Genomic DNA, 6,000 nt, shown 5'->3' with positions numbered 1-6,000 from the left:
AGAGGTATAGTAGAGAGATTTCTAGATGGTGTCATTTAAGAAGTGCCTCCATCCCAAGTCAGTTTACTTAAAAATATATCCCATACCAGTCAACCATGGTAACTGAAATTGCCACCATTTTAACAGTTAAACTAATATGGGATTTCAACAATCCTTTAGCTTGGCTCATTAAATCCAATTACCCATGACTACTGACTGTCACTTCAAAACAGAGAAGGATCTGAAAGAGAAATAGTCACAGGGAATGGGATGATGATTGTCAGAGTATCACTATGAGAAGAAAGCAGAAAAAGTCCAGTCTAAGAAACCTCCAATCTGACCAAGGGTAGAAGCTAGAATTTCCCAGGATCACTGAACTTTGTTTTTCTTTCAAAATTCACTGTTATGAAAACATTCATTTCTCTTCCTTGTTGGTTAACACATCTTTACGTGTCCTTACATTGTAATCTCATGTTGTCTTTACAAGAGCATACTATTATTATTAATCATGGCAGCATTACAATTAGTAATGGTGATTTTTTTCCACACATTTGCGTCATGGGCTGTCCATGAAGCTCTGAGGATTTGCATGTGGGCATTTTAAAAATGGTGTGTTAAAAAAACAAAACATCTTAATTATGATCAATCCCAACCACATTGTATCAGTAACAGCAACTAATATGGGATTTCCAACAATGCAATTTCCCTAGAGGTGCACTAGGTCCAATAATGATTATTTTGGGAAGACTAATTAATAAATTTTGCTTTAGGAAACGAGTGCATACAAAGGTCCCTAGAGAGATTTGTAACAAAAATCCCCATAAATATAAGAAATCTATTTTGAAAACATTTCCTGTATCAAGCTTAGGAATTATTTTTTCTTCCTTCCAAAATTTCATAATTCATTTTGGGGAAATTGAAGAGAGGAAGGTGAGTGAAGAGAGGAAGGTGAAAGAGGGAGAAAAGTAATAAATGGAAATAGTAGAAACATTGAAAAGAATATATGAAAACAGGAAGAAGAAATTGATATTGAGAAATTCTGGATCAGGTTTACTCACCTCCCTCTGTGCCCATTTCCAAGTTAAAAATCAACCCTGTATAACACTCAGGTGTAACACCAACCTTGATGCCAGGATATGATGATCTAGTCCAACCCCCAAATAAAACCTGGAAGAAAACTGATGCCCAGAGTTCATGCAAATGCTACTGTCCAATGTACCTTTCTCCTACACAGATGCTTTTTTCCTTTGAGTCTTTAAGACATCTGCCACTGTAATTTTTCATAGTGTATTTTTCATAGTAGACTCTTTGTGAATGGCTGCTACTGTAGTCAGTCTCCAACTTTGCCCGAAGCTACTCTTCTTCAAAGTGTTTGTCATTAAAGATCTGGACAAATGGACACTATCCCTGACTCACTTTGGATAAATATGGTCTTTTCCTTACATCAAATCTAGCCTATTTTAATTCTATTTTAGCTTCACCCCACCTATGGCACCTTTATTTTGGACAACTTTCCCATGCAGCATGAAATAATAAAAAAATGTTGGACTCAGAATCCAAAGACTTGGGTTTGGCTTTTAGTATGCTAGTAAATATCTAACAACAGGCTCTGAGGTGAGGGGGATTGTATGAATGATACATTTTAAAAGTTTAATCTGAATAATTAGTATTTTCCACCACTTTCTTAAGGCTGTCATCATTAAGCCCTAATTTGTAGCACTTGCCAATTTCTGGGATGTAATTACTCATGCTGAAAGTTTAACAATCAGCTCTCCTGAACTAGTAAAAGCGGTCACTAATATTCTACTCTTTTCCTGGATAGCTACAAGTTTTATGACCATCAGAAAAGTCACTTAAACTCTTTATGTCTTGGGTTCTTCATCTGCAAAATGGGAATGATAATCCTTTTGGAGAATACTTCACAGTGTTGAGGAAAATGCTTTTGAAAACATTAAGGCATTTTATAAATGTGAAATGTTAGTAATTCTGGAACTGTGTCTTCTAGGCTGGTGTTACCCCATTAGTCAGCAGAACACTGGTGAATGGAGCCTAGCCCAGAGAAGACAGTTAATACACACAGTTGGACATCTCATTAAGCACAGGAGGAATTGGACAAGAGGATTAAGCAACCTGAATGCCTGTCCTATTGATAAATGGGACTCCTGTAGTAGGTAGCATCATGAACTAGAAATCAGAATGGGAAAATGAGTCCAAGCCCTGTTCTTAACGGAACACTTGACAGTTTTGAGAATTGGAAAGAAGAACTTGAGAAATCCCTCTATCTAGTTCAATCCCTTCATTTTACAGAAGGGGAAACTGAGTCCCAGAGAAATACAATAATAAGTGGTAAGTGACAGAGCCAAGTTTCAAACCCAGAGCCTGTGACTCTATATAACACAGTGTTCTTTATACTCTTCTGTGCTGTATCTCCTTCCTCTATCAGTTATAATGTCTCTGGACTGGTTAGCAGACATTTCTAGAACAGGCAGAGACCTCAAAAATCACCTAGAAAGCATCATGGAACAATGGAGAGAGTCTTTGGATAGAGAGTCAGAGCACCTGGGTTAAAAATCCTTCCTCTACTACTTATTACCCAGGTGACATTGGCCAAGTCTTAACCTCTCAGAACCTTGGTTTCTTCACCTGTAAAATGAAAGCTGACCTCCAAAAACCCTTTCATCTCTCAGTCTAGGATATTATGATCTAGTCCAACCTTCAAATAAAACCAGAAAGGAAACTGAGGCCCAGAGGTCTTGCAACTTGTCCAAAGGTACTCAGTAGTTAATGGCAGGATTGGGAGTAGTGCCCAGATCTCCTAATTCCTCCTCTAGTATTATTTTCATTACACCAGGCTACCTAAAAAATCATCAAGGTTCTGTCCAACTCTAAAATGCTATGATTTAGTGGTTTTCATCAGGTTCCTTTCCTATCCCAGTCCCAGGCTGACCATGATGGCAAGAATGTGCATAGCTCTTTCTTTCAGAGAGCCAGATGGAAGAATAGGGACTTTAAAGATCTGTTTCCTTGTCATGGAGTTCAGGATAGACTATAGTTCCCCAGGCCCCCACTTAATTTACAAACAATTTTAAGCACTTTGATGTATGACTTATTTTTCCACTTTTCACTCTTCCCTTCCAAATGTTGTTATCTTCTTAGTCATGGCCAACTCTCTGTGACTCTATATGGGGTTTTCTTGACAAAGATACTGGAATGGTTTTTCATTTCCTTCTCCAGCTCCTTTTACAGATGAGGAAACTGAGACAAATAAGATTAAGTGACTTGTTCAGGAAACACAGCTAGCCCTTCTGAAAGGACTTTCTTAATCTAATTCACTATAACTAGTCATAGAGTCCTCCCAAAATGGTTTCTACTGAAAGACTTCAGACACAGGTATTGGTGGCAGAGATGCCAGTTTTCCTTTGCAGAATGGTTCATGTCTCATAAAACTGACAAGATTGGAAGGATTACCTTAACAAAGGGAAAAACAGTCGTGGTGGCCTGGAATTAGAAAACCTGAGATCAAATCCTTCTTCTACCTTCTAGCTTCCTGATCTTGAAGCTTAACCTTTCTGAGCCTCGTTTTCTCATCTGTAAACTGGGAAGTTCATACTGCCCTTCTTACCTAATGCATTGTTGGTGGAGTGGTGGTCTAATCCAGCCATTCTAGAGGGCAATTTGGAACAACACTCAAAGAGCTATTAAATTGTGCATACCCTTTGCATCAGAAATACCACTATCTGTATCCCTAAGAGATTTTAAAAAGGGGAGGAAAAGGACCTACTTGTACAAATTTATTTATAGCAACCCTTTTTTTGTGGTGGCAAATAATTGGAAATTGAAGGGATGTTCATCAGTTGGAGAACAACTGAACAATTCTGGGATACGATAATGATGGAATACTATTGTGCTGTAAGAAACAATGAACAGGATGATTTCAGAAAAAGCTGGAAAGACCTACATGAACTGATGCAGAGTGAAATAAGCAAAAACAGGAGAAGCAATATTCTATGATGATCATATGTGAAAGATTTGTATTCTCTCAGCAATACAATGCTCTAGGACAGCTCTTGTGTCATTTGGAAGACCACTACCTTCCCTTCCCTTCCTCTACCTTCCTCTCTACTTTCTCCCATCCATCCTATCCTCCTACCTTCCTCCTTTCACCCCCCCCCCCCCACACACTCTGAAGGACTTCTGACAAAGAATGCTATCCACCTCCAGAGAAAGAACTATTGGAATCAGAACGAAGATCAAAGCATATTATTTTTCTCTTTATTTGTGTTTTATTTTGGGGTTTTGGTTTTATATGATCATTCTCTTACAACAATAAAAATATGGAAATGTGTTTTGCATGATAATACATGTACAGCCCAGATCAAATTTCTTACCATCTCTGGGAGAGGGGAAGTGGGTCAGTCATGTAGGGAAATCCAAGGATAACTGATGGACAACCTTTGGGTTCCATCAACTGACGAAATGAATGCAGAATACTTTCTCACTGTTGAGTTCTAGAAATATGTGAGCTATTATTATAAAAAAACAGATTTACAGTACACTTAGGGCAATGAATAATCCAACACACTCTGGAACAATCACTTGCTGAGTGAAAAAAAAAAAGATGGCTAAGAGAAAAATACTTTGTGTCCAGCAAAGTGCTGGGTGAATATGAATGATAGTGATAGTATTTGATGATGCTGATAAGGAATCACAGAAGAATCTGATGATGATCATTGTTAATCACCACCAAACATGTATTAAACATGGATACTCACATGACCCTGGGTAGGACTTTTGCTCCTGTCATCTAGAAATTTACTATCTATGACATGAATATAGAAAATGTTGTTAAGGGACAGAGTCACACTCACAAAACTGAAAAGATAATTGTCATTAAGAGACAAGTGCTCGAATATTTATATATATATACATACATATACATATATATATATAACTATATTATAGAGGTTTTTGGGATTTGAGGAGAAAGACACCCACACAACAGAAGAGATGATTGTCATTAAGAGCCAAGTACTTCTATAAATGTAACTAGGTTACATATATTGAGATTTTGAGACTGAGGAAAGATAGGCTGGAGAGTGAGAAGATATGGAAGTTTTCAAAGGGAGGCTGAATGACCAGTTGAAAGGATTGTAGTAGAGGCGGTCACAGTTCTAGAGTTGGAAGGGATCACAGAGGCCATCTAGTCAATTTTCCTTATTTTACAGATAAGGAAACTGAGGCCTGAGACGGGAACATGTCTCACCTATTGTCACCTGGATAATATTTATCAAGGGAGGGATTTGAACCCAGGTCTCCTGTGATGCAAGAGCAAGTATTCTTTGTACTATATCAGATTTTTTATCTCAATGAATTAATAATAAAACTTTCAGTTATATAATATCTTAATTGTTCTCTGAGGTCCCTTCCAACTCCGAAATTCTGTGGTTCTATGTACTTTTGGCAGCATAGTGTGATGGGAATAGCGCTGGTACTAGAGTCAAAAGGCACAGGCTCTAATCTCCTACTTTTGCCATTTACTACCAGTGGGACCTTGAAAAGGTCACCCTGGGTCTCAGTTTCCTTATCCATCAAATGAGAGAAATGAACTAGATGGTTGGCCTTTGAGATCTTTTCTAGCTCTAGACCAATGATCCTAGCATCAACTCTTACATTTTCCCTACCTGGAGGTCCTTCCTCATTTTCTCCAAATGATTGAATCCAAACCATCCTTCAAATCTAACTCAAATTCCCTCTTTTCTTCCCTGAACACTTCCTTAATCATGTCATACAAACATGAGGAATCATTGAAGTATCTGATATTCAATCATAATAACCACCAAGCATATATTAAATATGGATACCCACATGATTCTGGCCACTTTTCCTGGTGAGATGAGTAAATGAGAACAGTTATTTCCAATGGCTATGAAAGCAGTTGAAACAGGTGCTATAGAGTGCTTAGAGGCTAGTCAGACATTAAAGAAGCCAAGGTCACCCACTGCATCCTGGGCTATCACTAGT

Source organism: Gracilinanus agilis, chromosome 3 (genome assembly GCF_016433145.1).
Source record: "Gracilinanus agilis isolate LMUSP501 chromosome 3, AgileGrace, whole genome shotgun sequence".
NCBI lineage: Eukaryota > Metazoa > Chordata > Mammalia > Didelphimorphia > Didelphidae > Gracilinanus > Gracilinanus agilis.
Note: the sequence above shows the minus strand (reverse complement) of the source record.